The sequence below is a fragment of the Desmodus rotundus genome, chromosome 1 (assembly GCF_022682495.2).
Source record: "Desmodus rotundus isolate HL8 chromosome 1, HLdesRot8A.1, whole genome shotgun sequence".
Classification (NCBI taxonomy): Eukaryota; Metazoa; Chordata; class Mammalia; order Chiroptera; family Phyllostomidae; genus Desmodus; species Desmodus rotundus.
The window spans coordinates 197897721-197918047 of record NC_071387.1 but is presented as its reverse complement, the minus strand read 5'-3'; the positions used below and the strand labels follow the sequence as shown (position 1 = coordinate 197918047).

At 48.3% G+C, this 20327-nt stretch overlaps 1 protein-coding gene across 2 annotated transcripts in view; it reads right to left on the bottom strand.

Annotated features, from left to right (window-relative positions):
• Positions 1–18750, bottom strand: part of PDZD2 (PDZ domain containing 2) — a 320114-nt gene extending 301364 nt beyond the window's left edge. For both annotated transcript variants that reach the window (XM_053914075.2, XM_053914084.2), the window contains exon 1: positions 18491–18750. The gene's annotated coding sequence lies outside the window, so the exon portion shown is untranslated. The remainder of the gene's footprint in view (positions 1–18490) is intronic.
• Between the last annotated feature and the right edge of the window lie 1577 nt (positions 18751–20327).

The following is a 20327-nucleotide window of genomic DNA, read 5'->3' as shown; positions in this document are numbered from 1 at the left end:
AGTCCCAACAGAAACAGCATATTTTTCAGGGGTAGCTTAATATAGAGGAATCTATTCATTTAGGCAGAACACGAAGTCCTAAAGGGTCTGCAGGGTCTGCCGTGGCGAGAGGCAGAAATAAGATGCTCTGTTCTCAAGGAACAGGTGAGATGTGGACCATTGAGCTGAGACTGTGTGTCAGGGCATTGTCTTTGTTCAGAGATAAAAGAGACATCAAGAATCATTAAGCACAATGGCTTCCTTCTAAGGGTGGAGAAAGGAGGACCTAAAGATGCTGCTAACAAACCTGGACAGCGGTGGTAGCACGGGGTGCTGGGCGCTGGCTTGTTGCTCTTTTCTCTCTACCACCGTCCTCCCTCCCAATCCTGCTTGGGTCCTTGCACAGTGACAACATTCACGTTTGTGCCACTCAGAAAACATCTCCCTGAAAAAAGGACCCATACAGGAGCTATCTAACTTGAAGCTTGAGAATGATTGCTGGATTTTAATTCCTGAAGCCTTGCCCACAGGCTAAGAATGCTTTCTGAGGATTCCAACAATAAGGGGGGGATCAGGTGAAAGATGGAAAAGTAATCACATCCCTCAGAGTAAGAGGGTAAGTGCTCCTTAGAGTTCTGGGAATGGCAGCCACTGAGGGCTAGGAAAAAATCCTCACAGGTTATCTGCCAGTCCAGTATCTCTATAGGTTAGATTTCAGGTCTCTGACTCACCTGTCCCCTTAGACCCTTTTCTCCCGCCCAGATATGGTCTGGACTGATTGCTTTCCATTGTGATGCCTGTTTGCAGTTTTAATGAGATCTCTGATTCCTTCCAGGACGATGTATTAAGGGCAAAAATGGAAATGAGGTAAATATTTGCTCACATATTCTTTCTATGCCTCAGCCAATCCTCCCCCTTTATTTCCAGCCTGTGAAAGAAAACTGGAGATCGCCCCCTTCAGCATCTGTCACACAGCAGGACTCTGTTTGAGCAGCAAGCCAGGGCCTCTGGAGCTGGGACCTGCATTTCATTAAAAGAGGTTCTGAGGAAATGGAAGAGTTAACCCTTTCTCACATGTTCCTTTCCAAGCCTCTAGGAAATGGAAGTGGTGGCCTATAAAGAAAACAGTATTTGGTAATTAGGATTGCTGGTTATAATAATAACGGGGAAGGGTAATAGACCAATAAACATAGGGACATAGTTAAGAACTGAAGCTCCAAATTTAGTTAAGCTCTGAATCAAAGAATTGCTCCTTTCTATTATCCTTAAAGGTCCCCTGTGCCCATGAGGGTACAGAGCTGACGACACTCTACTGAACTGAAGTCTGTTACCAACGCCAACTAGAAGGGAGAAGCTTCACACAAACAGTGGGCTTTGGGGACATTGGATCGGCTTTTGAAGCCTGGCCCTAACATTCACTACCCAACTGCATCGCCTCAGAAAAATTACTTGACCCTCTCTGAGCTTCTGGTTCCTCATCCATAAAATTGGACTAATAATCTACTGTGAAGCGTAAATGAGATGATGTGGACAAAGTATACAAGGGGGACTCATTAGCCGTTGAAGTAAATCTCAGAGTTGGCAGAGGCATTCGGAGTCACCCAGCCAGACATGCAAAATCCGTCGGCAAGCCTCTGCTTGACGCCTGCAGAGAAGGGAGATTGACTGCTTCTCAAAGCCGTCCACACCACTGCAAGACAAGGGTGGTTAGAAAAAGTTTCCCAGCAAGGAGCCGTACCTTCTTCCCTTAATTTCAATGCTTTGGCTCTAGTTCTGGCTTCCGGACCAGAAACGCAAATAACTCTTAGCAGTCCTGCACAAGGAAGCCATTGGAACACTTTATTGGGTCGTCTAATGGATGTTAGTGGCAAACCTCCCGTGTGCACTATGCAGAACCACAGAGAGGTGAGGGATGCGTCCAGATTTCTTGTGTGGGGGGGCTGGTTCAGAAGGGGTGCCATTGGCCAAGACAGAGAACAGAGGAGAAGGGGCAGGTTTGTATGGGAGAGGTGATGACCTCAGCCTGGGATGTGTTGCTTTGGAGCAGCAGAGGGCTGCCCCGATGGAGATGGCAGGTAGACACCAGACACGGGAGTCCAGCACTCAGGACGGGGGCTGGGGCTACAAGTACAGGTTTTGGAGTGATAGGTACGTAGGAGGGGGCTGAAGTTGGAAAGTGGCTGCAATTGCCAAGGGGGGAAATGAGTACATCAATGTGTAAGAGGCAAAGTATAAAACCCAATCAAAAAGAATAGAGGGAGACAAAAGTTGTCTCAAAATTAAGTTAAAGGAACTCTGACCGGTGTGGCTCAGTTGGTTGGGCATCGTCCTGCAGGTTCGATCCCCATCAGGGCACATACCTGGGTTGCGGGTTTGAGAGTTGGGGCAGATATGAGAGGCAACTGATCGATGTTTCTCTCTTACATCAATGTTTCTCTCCCTTTCGTTCCCCCTCTCTTTCCCACTCTCTAAAATCTTTAAAAATAAATGAATTAAAGGGCCCCATGGAAGGGAGCACAGAGAGAAGATTAAGACTAAGCACTAGTTAAAGGTGTAGGAAAAAAACCAGAAGAGAGGTGGCGTCAGAGAAGCCAGAGAACAGTGTCTCATTGAGGAGGACCTGGGCAGCAGTGTCAAGTGAATGAAATGCCGCAAAGTCCCCACTGGATTTGGATCTAGGGGCCTGTTCACGATCACGGCAAGGGTATTTTAATGAGGGATTGGAAGTGGAAATCAGACCGCAGTCCACTGAGAAATGAATGAGAGGTTAGTGAAAACAGCCAATACAGACCAAGTTTTCAGGTAATTGGGTTGTTAAGGACACAAAGGTCAAGGGGTCTTAGAGATGGGGAGGTGTGCACCACTTACAGCCAGAAGGAAGGTAAAATGTACAGATCAAGTATGATTGTTCAACTGAGCCTGGGAAGAAAACGTTTGATAAAAAGAGGCACATTTTCTCAGAGGCGGGAAAGAAAGAGGGCAGGCTGGGTGTGGAGTTGGTAAGGGAGGAAGTGGAACTAAGGGTTGTCCACTGATTCTCTCTGCGAAGAAAACATTAAGGTCTCTTGCTCAGAGGGAGGGAGAGACAAGAGTTAGAATAGACACTGGAGGCTGGCAGGGGAAGGTGACTGGGATCCTGTGAAGAGGCTGTGCACCTGTTTGCCAGTCTTGGGACCGATGTGTTTAGAGGCCATCGCTGGACAAGTGCATGGATCCAAATAGATGGATGGTTTTCCCTGTTCACGGAAATGCTTGGCAGACAGGACAAAGGAGAGGAAAATGCAGGTAGACGAACTTAGTGGTGTAGGGATTTTTGCGTGGTGGGGAGAGCAAAAGGAAAAAAGATTAGGGAGTTTAGAATGTCGACAAAGGAGCCGATAAAATGATGGGCTGGAAGGGGATGGCCTTGCAAGCTATGATCCTTCCAGCAATCTCTCCCGCGACCTCCTCCATCCGGGAGCCTCGTCTTGGGTGTGCTACTGTAGACCACATGTTGCCCAAGGCAACACACAATACGTAGATGTGTGGGACTAGCGCAGAGGGTCAGCACCCTGTTTTGGGGCCTCTGACCTCTGGGATTTACCTGGGATTGCTGGGGGGAGGTGAGTATAAGGGGACTAAATGGTAATGGGAAAAATACAATAAAGATTAAATTTTTTAAAAAGTCACAGAATGGTAAAAAATTAATCAATCACATCACAGCGTTGATGCATACTGGCCTTAGACTCAAGTGACTTCCTACAAAGTTTACACAAAGATCGCGGTTAAAGCATAAATGGGACCCGGGAGATCCAGCAATGAGTGAGATTGGTTTATTCAGACAGAAGTGCAGGACTTTCGCTTGAGCCCCTTGGCTGACTCTTGCGAGTCTTGGCCTATCCCATAAACCTATTTTGATTCTGAGTCTGGTGTGAAATGAGGTCACTGTGCTTCCCAGATCTGGGTCATGAGCGAATGGGATAAACATGTCATCCACCTTTTTATTCAAGTCGATACAAACATTGAACAGGAGCAGAACAAATCCAACAGCAGCACTGTATTTGATTCTCACTACCAGAACCTTCTCTCTGGTTGGACACCAATCCATCAACCCCTTTGCACAGGCATTTGGCCAGTCAGCTACAAATTGCCGGGTGCTGCTACCGTCCAGTCCTCATTTCTCCATCTTGCCCACAAAGATATCCCAAGGGACCATCCAAACACCTTGCTGAAAAGTCCAGATACGCTGTGTCAACAGCTTTCCCATGATGTACTGGTCTGTAACCTTATCCCCATTGGATAAAAACACAATGAGCTTTTCTTTGCTTGTGTCTTGTACACCTACGGCCAGATGGAAATCGGTTTATGACATTTTACAGCTTTATAACATTTCCTGTCTCACCATGACATCACTTTCCCCCAAGCCCAGGGCTTCAAAAGGCCACAAAGGTGTTAAGAACTTCGTTTCTAAACCTTCCTCTGACTCCAGTGTATTAGGTTACTGGATCTCCCAGGCTGCTGAAATGGAGAATGCTAGCCTGATAACGAGACTAAATAGACAAGCCCCTACCTCAGATAGAGAGGAAAAGGGCCCTATAGGTGGACCTGCTTTGCCCTACCTCAGAGCTTCTTCCCTGCAGCCCTAAAAGGCAGTTTAGATTTTATTTCTCTGAATCTGATTCTGAAGGAAAAAAAAAAGCCAAATGTGATTATACCTCAGCTTTCTTGACTACGTCATTTTCAAACAGGATGCTGAAATCTTAGGATTTTACGTCTTACAAGCTGTGCATTCAGTCACTTTTTAAAAAAATCTTAAAATGAGAAAGATACAGATCAACCATGAGGTGGAGTGGAAAATGCCAGGGTGTTTACGACGCGTATAATCCCTAATTATGCTGAGGGTGACACCCCCCTCTGTGGGCACCGCTCCTTGGATGCTTCCAATGCATTCCACAAGAACAGTTTAAGCAATTCATCCACACCTGCTCACTGCCTGCTGCTGGGGGCAGGAAGAGGTGCAAGTGTGGCCAAGAGCCCTGGGAGAGCTGACAGTCTAGTCTGGGTGGGCATCAAAAAAAAAAAAGAAGACGCATCCGCAAGAGGTTGAGCAACCACAGCGGCATGTGCTGGATGCCACGTGAACGTGCCAGGAAGTGAGCACACCAGACGTTCCAAGAGGCTGCCCATCAGGGGGTGGAGAGGGAGGGGGTCGCTTTTCAAAGGGAATAAGACTTCTCCGGGGCCTTAAGGGACAGACAGAATTTAGGCAATGGGTAGGTGGACATTCTGGGTGAAGGGTATGGAATAAATACTACCCAGGTAGATGAGAGGAGTTAAGCTGGATCCAAAGCCCCTTTTACTTTTCAAATATAAAGAGAAAAGCCTTGTGCTCAACCAGGAATTTAACAAAGAAAACACTTGACTCTGCAGGACCGGGTCTGTGCCTCCCCAGCGAAGTTCAGCCACGGTCACGCAGGAATGAATGCCCACTACATTCATTCTAACAAGATGCTCCAGTGAGAACCCTAAGATGCTGCCATTTGCATATTTAATGAAATTTGTTACTTAATGAAATTTGCAGCACAAATTTCATTAAGATCATCCTCTGCAATTTAAGTCTTGAGACCAAAGGATTTTTCTAAGAATGCAACAACATACAGCACAGAGGTAACATCCAAAGGAAAAACAAGTAGGGGTTTGCGACCGTGGCTCTGCATGAGAACCACCTGGGAGCACTCAAAAAACACCAAAGCTTGGGCTGGCCCTCGACCAATTACATCACAATCCCTGAGGCACCAGCATTTAAATTAAAAAATACCAGTGATTCTAATTCATTCTCTCATCAAATATTATCTGAGTGCCTACTATATGCTGTCCATCGTTCTAAGTGTTGAAGATACAAGAGTGAGTCAAAAAGAACCTCCCCCCTTAAAAAAATACCTTCATATTTTACATTATAGTGGGAAAGAACAGGCAGAAAAGCAAATTCCTTCAGTAAAATATATTTTAAGAGAACTGACAATGTGTCAAGGAGAAAAATCAAGCTGAGAAGGGGGATATGAAGTCTCAGGCTGGCGTAGGGTGACATAGAAGACATTACTGAAGGTGACATTTGAATTAAGACCTGAGGGAAGTGAGGGAGCACCTCAGCTACATGCAAGAACATGCCAGGCAGAGGGAACAGTAGGTGCAAAGGCCCCGAGGCAGAATCATGTCAGTGTGGCTTGAGCTGAGAGGGAAAGAAGAGAGATGAAGTCAGAGAGGGAGGGGCATGGGGCAGGGAGAGAGCACCAGGGCCTGACTGTGGCTTCATGCTGAGTGACATGGGAAGCTACTGGGAAGGTTTGAGCAGATAAGTGACATGATATAATTTCCACTTTACTAGAATCATTCTGGCTGCTCTGCTGAGAACAGACTATGAGGGGAGAAGGGAAGCAATAGAAATTGAGTGATTCCTAAAATAGTCCAATTGAGAGACGAGGATAGCTTGGATGAGCAGAGTGGTGATGAGCAATGGTCAGATTCGGGGTATATTTTAAAGAACGAACCAGAGACAAAGCATCTGGAAGGGGCAGGGGTGGGAATCAGGGACTTGGGTTTAGACATTCAAGTCTGACCATTAGATATTCAGTAGGATATTATCACCAGAACTATAGTTCAAGTTCTCTCCCCCCAGATATGCCTGTCTGACACTAGTTTCACTCATTAAAAAAAAATCTTCATAAAGGATCTACCACGGTCCAGGCACCATAGGAGCTTGAGTGACAGGGTCAAACAGGATATGGTCGTTGCCTAGAAGGACCTTCCAGTCTAGCGTTTCTGACCCACAGCTGATACCGACTCAAGGAGCGGCTCTGGCGTTACCCTGGACTACAGTTCACACCTCCAGCCAAATCCACGGCACAGCGCTGCATCGCCCAGATTCGCTCAGGCCTAGATGTATATCCATCAGCCACTCTGCCAAGGGGATGCTTGGCCAGTTCCACGTTTCCGACAAAAGTGGGCTCACAATGTTCTGGAAGGAATGTTTTTTCCTTTGTTTCTTCCCCGTCCCCAAAGACAGGTAAACAATTTGATACAACTGATAATCCAAGAAATCAGAATTTTATTTTTATTCTCCATGCACAAAATATGAAATCTATATATACATATATGTATGTGTATATTTATTTTCCCTTTGGTTTGCAGGCCAGTGCTCAATCCACTGAGCCACACAAGTCAGGGCTGTACATGTATATTTATTTTCCCTATGTGCCATATGCTAAACAAATATTATTTGAATGAAAAAAGACCAAAAAAGGGGCAATGAGGACAAAATAAAAGCTCTAAGAGAGCTGAGCATAACTGATAAGACTACCTCTTTCAAACATTTGCTCAGCTTTCATAGTTTTCAACAGTTTCATGTGAAGCTGCCTACCTCCTATTTGCAGGACCACTATCCTTGGCAAAGCCGACATGCCATGTTGAAATGAGGATGGGGAAGAACACTTGGGAAAGAGTTATAAAAAATAATCAGTCCAACTATCCTAGTGTGCAGGTTCCAGCATGGATTTTAACCAATGGCAATCCAGAAACACTTCTTGGTGGTGGGTGGTGACGTTCCACATGGAGCAGCACATACAATTCCACCTGGGCTCCATTGTGACTACCCACCTGATTGTTAGCAGGAACAATGAGCAGCTCCTCTTCGGTGTATGCTAAAAATAAAGGAGACTGCCAATGAATGACACTTTACATGCACAGCCCTCCAGGTAAAGTTCTGGTTACCATGGCAAACCCCACTCACAACAGCCGAGGCAAAGCACATGATGTGTCAAATGGCCAGAGTCCTGTCTTCCTGCAGGAGAGCAGCAATGTTTGCCAGATACGCAAATCTGCCACTATAGCCCTTTCTATGAATAAAAGTCCAACTTATATGTGTGGGTCTTGGCCATTCTCACAATTACTATTTGCCTGAAATAGTAGTCTTTTGTCTGATGTTTATTTCTCAGGATGCTGATGTAATTCTCAAGATGGAACTTTAATTTTTATAAAGGGGCCCACGACAGGGAAGGAAACAAATAGCCACTGTCTCGTTCTCCCCAGCCCACAATCTTGGCCAACGTCATACCTCATACCTCTGAACCTCATACCTGGCAAGAACCTGTACTTTGGCGTCTTCCACGACTGGTGTCTTCTATGAGTGATGATAGAGAAATGGGCCAATCTTGGAGCAAGACCCAATGGAGAGCACCTTGCTACCAACTGATCTAAAAATGGTATCCGTGTGTTCACCCAAGGTTTCCTTCAACTAGGTTAGAGATGTGGAGGCAGGAAAGACCAAACTACAGAAAAATGTTGGTGTGTAAGGAAAACAAGGAGGAAGACGACCTTAGGGCTTGTTATGAATGCAAATAAATTCCACCTTTGCGTATAAAGGGTTCCTTTCCTTTAAGGGTTCAAGGAAGAAGTTTAAACCATTAGGTCTCCAGCTGGATTAGAAAAAGTCTTGAGCATATATGAACAAGTGGAGGAAAAAAAAAAAAGAAATGAACTTCTTAGCTTCTCAAGCTTAAGCCCCAGGGTCAACTTCTCAGAGAAATAGTGCAGTGCATTTAGAATCTCAGTAAGTACACTCCTTCACTGTGTTTTAACAATCTGTGTCCTGGGTTTATGAGCAGGAAAATGAATTAGAAAACTCAAAACTCTGTAGGGACTTTCAGGATCTTGGGCAGTTCCTGCTTCTCAGAAATTCTGTATGGAATAATGGTTAAGAACACAGGCTTATGAGTCAGAGAAATTGGGCTCAAATTCTTGCTCCAACTCTTAATAGATCTGTAACCTCAGGCAAGTAATTTAAACCATTTGAGCCTACTTTCCATCATCTGAAAAGTAAGAATAACTGGGTCAGTCCCTGGAATGTAGTAAGTGCTCAATTTGTTCCACAGCTATTTATTGAGTGCCTACTGTATTCTAGGCACTGGAGAAACAGTGAACGCAAGGGCCCTGCTTTGACAGAGCTTATATTCCAACAAACAAATGAAAACTTTATTTTTAACATTATAGGAGTAATGTGATAGAGTACCTGGGGTGGCCATTTCAGATTATGCTGCTGTAGAGAAGAAGGTCTTCCCCTGAGAAGGTCTTGGGGAAGAAGCTTCTAGGCAGAGGTATGGCCCTACTGTAGGGCAGAGCCTGGTATGTTCCAGGGCGGAGAGAGGGACATGTGCCTGGGTACAGAGCGTGAGTGCAATGAGTGGCGACAGGAAATCCCTGGAGGGATGGTTTAGGGCAAAGGGCCTGGGTCACGTTCAAACGGCAAAGACGAATCCCCAGTTTTAAGCTTGGGAGGGACAGGACTTGATTTGTGTTTTTAAAAGTCACCTCTAGGTTTTCTGAGGAGAAAGGACTAGTGATCAGGAGGGCTCTCTGGAGACCTGGTTAGACTACAACCTTAGGGGTCCAGAGACAAGAGTGCTGACTTCTACAGGGTGGCTGCCAGAGAAGTGAGGGGGAGGAGGTGGATGCTGGAGAAAGGCCCACATGACTTACAGATTTAGTTTTTGGGAGTGGGGAAAGGGAAGAATGAAGTGTGGTTTCTAGGTTTTTGAAATGAACCTTTGGGTAGATGGCAGTTCTCTTCACTGAGACAAGGAAAGAACAAGCCTGATGGAGAAAAAGTAAGGATTCCATTTTGATTATGAGTGGCCTGAAATGCCTATTATACAACCATGTGAATATGCCAAGTTGGCAGTGGTGCATATAAATCTGGAGCTCAGTGGAGAGGTCAAGGCTAGAGACATAAATTTGGGAGGCAACGGCACAAAGATGGTAGGTAAAGCCTTGAAGCAGATGGGATTTCCATAGGAGGGAGAATAGCTAGAGAAGAAGACCCAAGGTCAAGTCCTGGGGTACCAGCATAAAACAATGAATATTATTGTTCTTGTTGTTGCTGTGTCCAGCACACTGGGAAGGACAATGTTTGTTGATTATTGTTATCAGTACCTTTTAATCCACCCACCTACCTACCCATCCTGCCATCACTAATACCATAACAATCATTGAGCACATTTATTGAGAGGCAGTAAAAAGTAGTGGTCAAGAATGCAAGCTCTGTTTAAATCCCGGCTCCACCAACTGCTGTAACCTTGGAGAATTTGCTCAGCTACATCGCACCATTTCTCCATCTGCAAAAGGCTATGTAGTAGGTTGAATGGTGGCCCCCCAGCCCCCCAGAAAGATACGGTTCACATCCTGGTGCCTCTGAATACGCCCTTATTTGGCAAAGGGGTCTTTGCGTATGTAATTAAGTTAAGAATCTTGAGGTGAGCCCTGGCTGGGTAGCTCTGTTGGTTAGAGGTCATCCCAATATGCCAAGACTGCAGGTTCAATCTCTGGTTAAGGCAAACACGAGAATCAGCCGATGAATGCATAAATGACTGAAACAACAAATCAATGTTTCTCTCTTTCTTCCTTCCTCTCTCTAAAATCAATCAATAAAATTTTTTAAAAAATTAAAACACCAAACCTTGAGGTGAGATCATTCTAGATGACTTGCTTGGCACTAAATTCAATGACAAGTGTCCTTATAAAATACACACAAAATAGTGACACACGGAAGTGATAGAGGGCACAAATACACAAAAGAGAAGACAGAGACAGAGAGGAGCAGCCCCGGGAGTGTCCACAGTTACCAGAAGCTAGAAGGGGCCAGGAAAGGTTGTCCCCAAGAACCTCCAGGGGGAGCGTGGCCCAGCCAACACCTCCGTTTCGCACTTCTGACCTCCAGAACTATGACAGAACAAATTTCTGTTGCTTTAAGCCACTACGTTTGTGATAATTTGTCATAGGCAATGAATACGGGGGTAATAATAGTATGCTCCTCATCAAGTGGTTATGAGAATTAAATGAGTTAATATATATATGCGAAGTGTTGAGAATAGTTCCTGCCAAATAAGGAGCATGAAAACAATGTTAATTTTTCCCATGTGCAGGACATTGTGCTGACCCTGAAGAGTTTGGGGAAAAGGCAGGTCATCTTCAGCGACCCTCAGGATAAAGAAGGTGTCCAGGCAACAGAGCAGGTGAGGGACCAGCAGGTGGAAGGGGTGCTCAGGTGCTGAAAATTGCTGACTGCTGCTCCCCAACAGTACCAGTAAAGAAACTCGTAAGCCTTACATCCGCTCGGGTTTTTAAAGCCGAGCAGTTGGTCCAGAGAGGGGCTAGCGCAATGCTTCCTGGCACCCTGTCCTCCTCCCACCGCCTCACCGCCTGCCTTCATGAGAATCCATGCTGCTGCGGACACTGGAGCACATTTTCCGGGGACAGCTGTCTCTACTCTCAGCCTAATGATGTTGGGAATAGTGATGAGCAGGGCAGGGTAGGGGCGGAGCCTGGGCGGCGGAAGACTGTGGAGAAGGGCAACGCTGATTTTGCACGGTGGGTGACTTTGTAATAGTATTTGCATGGCTGCTTTAGTCCTGGACGTTAATATTCTTCACCGAGAGACCCATATAGCACAATCTAGCTTTACCTAAATCTCTATAAAATACACTTTGCCAACAGTGGGGGATGGAGTAGAATCCAACTGAAACACAGCTGAAATCAGACATTTTACAAGTGTCTATTGGCTACCATGCAAAAATGTATAGTTTATTGACATCTTGCTTTACTAAACTTGGCTCCATTCTCGCCTTTGGAGGTGTGAAAAAAAAAAACCACAATTGTTCAAACACTTGAAGAGACGTTGATATTATTGTATTTGATCACCTGCCTGCAGACAGAAGTAGTGTTGCGAACCAGCTAACGTTCCTCAGGGATGGAGGGTGTTTCTAGGTGCTCACACTTGTACACACCAACCCACTGCTACCCTGAGACACACGCTCCGCTCTACTCTCCATAAACAGATTCTGGAATGTGGGAGTTACAGTATATCTGAGGCCGAGGAAGCAGAACAAACACATTCCCATTAGATGGGTGTCTGCAAAGCGCCGGCATTAGGAGAAAAGGACAAGAGAGTGGTGTTTATTCTGTTTCCCTCTAGGTATGGCACTGTCTCGTTAGGAGTGACCATAGCTAGACATGTCCCCAAGGGATCCCAAAAGACTGACGGTCCAAGGCACGTGTCTTCTCCCGCCACCTTCCTCTGGATGCCTAGAGGCCACCCCATGAGGGAGCCCAGTCCCCCGACCCCCCACTGCATCCACCATGACCCCAAATCACTGCTCTCACACCCCGCTTGCAGCATGCTGCTGTTCCCTCAGCAGGCAGGTCTCAGCCAGGGCCCTGACTGGGTTGCCCTGCACTAAGTATGGCCCTGCTCGGGGTAGGAATCCCATTCTGCATTGGATCACTGCGTTTTTACTTTTTGCAAAGCAAGATGATACTCTTCAGAGGCCAGGGCAACCGGGCATATATGTATCTTAACTCAGATGACTGCACTGAGATAGCAGCATTAGTTAAAGTCTGGCACATGAAAAGGCAAGTACTAGAGGTGTCCAGGGGTTGATGAAAAGGAGGCCATGAGTGTTCAGGTCAAATCCAACTCCACCCCTGCTAAAACCTCCCGGGTCTGGGGCATTACTCTGTTAAGGGCTCATATCCCAGGGAAGCCCCTCCTCAGGAGGCTGTTCAAACACCGCAGATCCTATCTGGAAAGAACTAAGTTTACTTCAACCTCAAAGCAGAGAAGGAATTGGATCCTTCAGGGACTTGCAAATCCTAATAAGTTTGCAGATTTTTTGTCCTCAGGTGGATAGCTAGGTATTTCAGGCTACTTCAGACAACAAAACTTCCCCTACCTCCTTGCTATGATTTCATCTAAAGCTTACAACAATAGTGTGGGCAAAATTAGCCCTGTTTGCCGTAAAATCAGTTCCCCCAAGCCCCACTTCTCCCAAACTCCTCATGTGTCCTAAAGTGCTCTATGAGCCACAGAAACACTTTAAAACCTAAAAACAAATAATCTGAGAATAACTTAATCAGCCAGATGTTCAGTGCTATCTGGATAGCTTTGATAAAGTTTCTGATTTTCTGTTCGCTCCATGTGTTCTGTAGGCAAGGCGTGCATCCAGAAGCCAGGAGCTCAGAGGACGGGGATTGCTTTCTGGCGGAGTTGAGAAAGTAGGGGGAGAAGGTGCTTGGCACGGGCAAGGGGCCCAGCCAGGGGCAAGGCCTCTTCCCGGAGCTGCTGAGACAACAGACAAATGTGTCTTCTCTGCACACTTAGTGCCTTAACAAGCCATCTCTCAGCTCTGCCACCTTATCAGACCACAAAGGACCTCTTCAACTATTGAATTTTTAAAACGTAAATGCTCCCAGTGTTTTCTTGAACACATTTGTAAATAGAATGCAGAGCTGTTTAGATCACAGGCAATTCGAGTCTGGCTCAGCCGACCTGCCTGGCTTCAAGTCCTGCCTCTGCCCAGAACTGCAGAACCCCTGGGAAATACACACTTTCCTGATTCCTTCTTGGTTTCTTCAGTTCTGGGATATGGCTGTTACAAGATCAAGAATTTAAAATTTGTAAGTGCCGTAAGAGGATCTATCATTTTATGTGCAACCTATGCCTAAACCCAACACCAACATAATCTAGACGTAGACCACCCAGGTGGAAAGTAATCTGAGAACACACTTTTTCCTTGAAAATCTTTCCTCCTCCTCCTCCTCCTCCTCCTCCTTTTTTAGTGTTACATGGAGCATAAGTTTATTTTAATTGCTTGGGGGGGGTGGTTTTGTTTTTAAATTTTAAAAATTTTTTCATCATCATTTATCCCCCCATACCCTCTTCCACCTAAAAATTCTTTTTCTTAAAAAAAAAATCCTGCACATATTCCCCCAAATCATTTAACGTGACATCTATTGAGTGTTTACTGAATCTAGCTAAGTGCTCCTTTCCTTTCCCTCTTCACTAATAAGCAAGGGTATTTATTTCATCTCTCGAGGTTTCATCACAGACCCATTAATAAAACCAATGGGGCGCACAGATTTCTAACCCTTCCCTACCCATCTGCATCTTGAAAAACCATCACTAAAAAACAACAGCTTCCCAGCTCAAGCGTCTGCACATTGTGCTTTAGTTCCACTTGTACTGGAATGAGGCAGGTTCTCAGCTTTCTGCTCCCCAGCTTCCTAAGTACAGGAATTAGCAAGTGGGAAAGCATCACTCCCTTCCAAACCACAGAGGAGCAAGACTAGGCACGATCTCCCAGCTCTGAGCCCTGGCAAACTGACCTTTGCATAAGAGGGGGAAGTGAAATGCAGATACATCCAGTGCAACAAGCCAGTAGATAAAAGGGCACACATCCTGAAAGATTCCTTAAAGGGGAACAGGGAGGCCAGGCTTCTCCAAACAGTCCAGAGTTCTTCATCTAAAGCTGAAAGAAAGCTCCGGTCGGGTCCACTACAGAGTCCTGCAGTCTACATTCAACTGGGCTGTCAAAGACTTGGGCGAGAGGCTAATTCATTTCTCAACACACTGTCAGAGGGACGCACTACGTAACGGACACTGTTATTCTGGGGTCTGCATACACACCTCAGTACATTTTTTTATTCCTCCTAAGTACAACCCCAGTTAGCAGCTGTTGTACTGATTTTGCATGTGAGGAAACTGAGGCTCCAAAATTTCGAGTGATCTGGCCAATGAGAAGGTCTCTGTGCTGCCAGATTCCAGCCCAAGTATCTGGCCCCAATTCCAGAATCCTACCTTTCCCTCCGGGCTGCCTCAGCCGGTTCCACGTGCCCGGTTCACCTCCCCTAGCTGGCAGCTGCACATCCACCTGTCCTCCCAGGTCCCCAGGCTCATGCAATGACCCCCCCCCCCCCCCCCCCGCTCCTGGCAGGTGCTCCTCCTGTTCCACCAAGACCAATTCCTCCATCTGCTGCATTGCAGGTTCCCTCCAGACCTCACCCAACTCTGGATTCCCTCCTGCTTTCCAGGGACGGCAGATGCCAGCTTTTCTTCCCCTGCACCTGCTCTGGCCTCTTCCCTCCCAAATGCCCCTTACCTTGTCTCCATTCTCTCCCACTTTCCCACCTCTCCTTTGTTTATCACACATGCCTGGCAGGGGGAACTAGGGGGCTCTCCTGAATAAACCTCCCCACAACGCTACCACCTCCTCCAACTACTCTCTGATTCGTTTTAACTGGCACACTTCTGGATCCAGTGTCTACACTGCCCCCCCCCGCCCCCCCACTGTCTTGGCCTCACTCTCTCCTTTGTCTCTTGTAACCCAGCTTCCATGACCATCCTTTACAGACACTGCTCTCAGTGTCTGTCTGTGGCCTCTCCCCATCCTCCTCCTGGGGTGCTGGCCCTTCTCAGACGTTCCTGCCTGCACCTGTCAACCTGCCTCCCTCAGGGGCTGCCTCCCTCGCATCCTACTTGGTACTGTGGAGACACCTGAGGTCAGAAAAGAAGAGGTTAAAACTCTTCAGGCTCCAAGTCAGCCCTGTTAAGGAGAATCAGCCTCTCTTTGGGTTTGGTCCTGACCTTTTATGGGTTTGACAAAAAGGTCTGGCTGTTTCCTCCTGTGGATGGTGTAGTAAGAGGGATCTGAGGCCACCTTTCAACAGGGACACCTCCCTCCCACCATGGTCTGAGTCCCTCAGGCCCACATGATCTAGGACAAGGGAGCACCCACAGCTCTGTGCTATCCTGTCTAGCCCACCAGGCCTGGCACCTCCAAGTCAGGGTTGGGACTACACCCTAGAGTACAATCAGCTGGGCATTGGGGGTCTGGAATGTGGTCTCTGTCCCCCTTCCTGCCTAACCTGATCAGGTTGGTGGGCTACGGAGCATGAATAAGTTAAGGTCCTAAAGGAAGAGGCCCAGAGCAACACAATGAGGGTGCAAATAGGGCTCCGTAGAGCGATGGTCTGGAGGTAAAACTGCTCAATGTCCCTTGGGAGAAAGGTAGAGAACTCATGGAGCAGGAGACCCTTGAGCTGGCTGGGAAAGAACCAGGGGAGAAAGGATACTCCAGGGCCTCATCCCAGAAAAGCAGTATTGTAGTGGCAGAGGGTAAGATGGGGCAGGACAGTGGGGGGTTGGGGGAGTGGGTGTTGGGAGACATAACAGGAAGGGAGTTTGAGGAAGCACATAGGTTTGGAATTTATTCCACACAAGGTCCCAGGCCCATTGATAGGTTTTATAAGGAGAAGTAATCAATAGACCTTGGCAACTCATCAGACATGGGAGGAGTGAGAAGAAAAAGTCCGACAGCATTTCTCCAAGTTTCTGGTATGCTGAGTGTTAAAACCCCAAACTCCCTCTTCCAGTCAACTGTTTATTCACACTGCTCACCTGTGGGTGATCTTTGTTTCTTCTTCACCCCAAATCCAAGCAGCACCCACACTTCAAGTCCACGTCCAACAAGCCTTTCCTTTCTCCGGAGCCTGCTGCCATCCCCACCCTGCTCAACCTCCATCCTCCATCTTGCTACAATGACCTTCTCACGAGGCTCCTCACCTACCATCTCTCCCCAATCCCAGTTTTTTTCTGTGGGAGATCAGATTAGTTTCCCTAAAGCACCTGGCTGATCATGACAGGCCCTTGCTCAATGATCTCAAATAGTTCTCCACCAGCTGCAGAGCTAAGGGCCTCTGAGTCCTTAGCTCAGCCTCTTCTCCCACCATACTCCTAAGGGCCACATCCTACCTGAGGGTCAACCTCTCAGCGTGTGTCTGATCTACACAGGCTCTGGGCTCTCCACAGGGCCTTTCAGACCTCCTCCCTCCTCCAAAAATGTTTCATGTAGACCACCCTTCAGGTGCTTTAGTCGGTGCATCGTCCCTTATTCCTTCACCCAATAAATATAAGATGCATATTTTATGCCACACACGCACAGGCTTGGATCTGAGCTCTCAGTATCGTTACCTCACTTTCTCCTGATAGACTGAAAGTCTGAGAGCAAGGAGGGAGCCTCTGTCATCTATGTGTGTCCCCAGGAGACTTTAAGCCCCTGTGCACAGCAAACCACAGGTTCTCAAAAAAAAAAAAAAAATTCGTTGAAATGAATAGAGAAATCATCATAAATTTCCTTAAATAGTAAGCTGCCTTAACTGTATGCAAAATCAATTTCAATGATAGAGATTTCAAGTATAATTCAATATTTTTCCAGAAGCATATTAACAATGTCAAGGGAGGTGCATTTATACACTTTACAAGGTTCTGATTCTTCCTCTCCCGGCACCTGCCATTCCCCTTACTCCTGCATCTCCCCCTCCCTACATACACACACTCACAGCAGTTCTTGGCCCATTCTAAAGGAAGAGGGAATTAATGAAGCTAGAACAAACCACCTACAGCCACGAGTGTGTTCTGAGACATTCTATTCTGCCCTCACAAACCACACCTGTACCGACTTGACACCCACTCGGAAGTCAGACCAGAAAAGCTGGCCCTGTAGAAGTACCAGGGCCCTAGAGTCCAAGTGCAAGGCAGGCTGAGGGAGGGAAGCCCCACTGGGGAAGGACCAGCAGCACTGAAGGTCCAGGAGGACTCTTGGTAAAAGCAGATCCAACTAACACTTTCTGCAGCCATTCAGCGACCACCTCCAACAGCTTCATCATGATTCCTTAAGGGAAACACATCCACCCAAGGCACCCAACCTCTGTGGGAGCTAAGAGGGCAGCCAGGTGCCAGAGAGGGAGCCTTCCTGCCCCCAACACTCCACCTCCTGTCCCAGTGCAGGTCTGCAGCTCTGGAATGCCCTCGTGCCTGCTATTCCAGTCTTCTGCGACCAGTTCCTGCCAGACCGTGTCCTCTTCACACTCCAACGTCCCTTATCAAGGTCTCTGAACCCATCAGGGCTGCTGAGGTCAGGCTTCTGGCAAACCCCAGCGAGGAGCCCTGGACCCTCCCCCTACTTGATTCAGCATTGCGGGAAGGCAAGCAGCCCAAAGACCTAAAATATCCATGCAAATCTAAAGAGAGAGAGAAAGGGAGAAGGCCAGATTTTAGGAGGAACTCCATACTTAAGGGGGAGAACAGGGTTTCCCCATCGGTACATTTCCTATCTTCCTGGCAGATGCCAATAACCGCTCCAAAGATGCCGGTGCTCTTTGCCAACCCCTTCCACTCCCTCGCGGCGCTCGTCTCTTCCCCAGGCAACGGCAGGCGAGGTATGAGGACGCGCGGGAGATGGACCCCAATGCAATCCCTGAGGCCGGCGCACCTGAGCGCCTCCGCCCTGGACGAGAGGACAAGGTATGGCCCCAGGACGGGGACAAGAACTGCAAGGGCTCCGGGTCCTTGCCCAAGCGTGTCCAGCAGTGCGTCTCGGGCTGTCACGCTGTCCTCGGCCCCCACCCTCCGCCCCTCTAACCGCGGCCGAGTCCTCCCCGCCCCCAGGCGGGTACGAGGGGAGTTTGCGCCGGCAGCTTGGGACCCGGCTTTGGCTCCCCACTCACCGCCTTGCCGCGGCTGGGGTTCTCACGCCGGGATTTGTCACTAAACTTTCCCGGGCGCACGCAGTCTTGGAGATGGCAACCCGACCCCGTACCCCACAATCTGGAGCCCCAGGTCCCGGCAGTGGCCTCACGGTCATTTCACCTGCGCGCGGCTCGTCGGAGGTTCCTGCTGCTTCTCGCTTCTTCAGACCCAGGCGCCGCCCGGCGGGACCCTGCGCCGCTGCGGCCGCCGCCGCCACAGCGGGTGCTGCCGCCGCGCCTGCCGGGAGCTGCAGCGCCGCGCTTCTCCCGCAGCCGCGGGAGGCGCAGTCCCGGGCGCCCACGGCTCGGCGGGTCCCCGCAGCCGCCACCCCACCGCGCCTCCGTGCCTGGGGCCGCCTGGGGCCGGTACGCCAGGGCTGCGAGTCCGCTCGTGCTCCGCTCTCCCGGCTGCACGGCGCTGGGGATTCACGGAGCCTCCGGATGGGCGGGGATTCCCTCCCACTGGTAGAGTCGAGGGGCGGGAACTCCCTTCCCGGAGTGACAGCGACGGGGGGCGGGGATTCCCCCACCCCAGCCACCAGGTGGGCGGGGATTCCCCCGAGCACCGCACACCGCAGACTGCGCGTCCCCGGGGTAAACCCGGAGTCCCGGTGCGCTGGTTCCACACACCTGAGTATCTTGGGAGGAAAGGATCCAGGGAGATGGCAGCTCAGAATTTCCAAATGGAGGGGCTCTGGGCGCCATCTAGGTGGAAGAGAGGGAGCTAGGGAACCTGAAGTTGCCTTTGCAGAGCACTTCACATAGCATGGAGAAAAATGTCAATTGCTTTGTGAAAGAATGGGGCGGAGGCCAAAGAAGATGGGGGAAGCGCTAACCGCTCGCTCCAAGTGCCCCTTGGGGTGCCAAAGCATATGAAACAGTAAGAGAATTCAGGGGGAACCTCTCGGCACCTCAGAGCTCCTTAGTCCCCCGTTTAAGACCCTGAGGGAAATCCTCAAAGGCCAAGTTTCCTCGGCCCTGGGTGGTGGGTTGGGACCTTGTGAGAAGGAGCCAAGAGCTCCTGCTGAGTGGTTTTCGAGAGCTAAGGCCTTTCGCCCTTGGCCTTGTTCCAGGTCACTCGAGGAACAGAAGCCTCAGGCTTTTCGGATCCTTCATTCCCATGGATTTTCAGGAAGACCTTCAAATATTTTTGGTTCTTTCTTTCTTTTTTTTTTTTTTTTGTCATCCTTGTCATTCTGCCTACCACCCGGAGAAGATGATAAGAACATAATAGGGAGACTGCACAGCTCTGCAAATTGAAGCTCTCTTAAGAGGAAAAAGCTGGTCTTTTTCAAGTGCTAGCAGATAAGAGTAAAAACATATGAAAAATTACAAAACCTGGGATAATGAATAGTTGAATAATGCTTTTGACATTTTCTGCAGAGCAGTAATTGGAAATCTTTGCTTTGGGGGGAATAGGGTGGGGCAGGGATCTGCTGCCGCTGTGCCCAGCAAGGCAATAAGCTCTGGTCTCTTGGAAGAGCAGAGAGGCCTAAATCACCTGCACAGGCTCTGCAGAGCTGGCCTACATCATCAGAGGGCAGGGCGGTCCCCAGGCATTTCAAGATGGCATTTTTGGCAGGGGTTGGGGTGGAAGAGCACTTGAATTCAGCTGTTCATCAGCTTTCATAATGACCAGGCCACCGAGATCAATGCCCCAGATCAAGCTTCCTGTTCTACAAGCTGTGCAGTCTCGGGCACCCAGACCTTCTCTTCTGATCTGTAAGTAGAGGTGACCCCTGCCACGCAGGGTTGTGCTGGCACAGCTACTCAGCACAGCATGTAGAATGTACGCAGTGAAAAGGCACACGTTCTTTGGAAAGGTGTCATTGGGACACCACAAAAAATCCTTCTAGAATAACAGTGGTTTCTGTTTTTTCGAGTCCCAGTCCCACTTTCCACTAGTCTTGCCCAATCACAGGAGACATGAAGAAGCCCTGAATGTCTCCTGAGCTTCT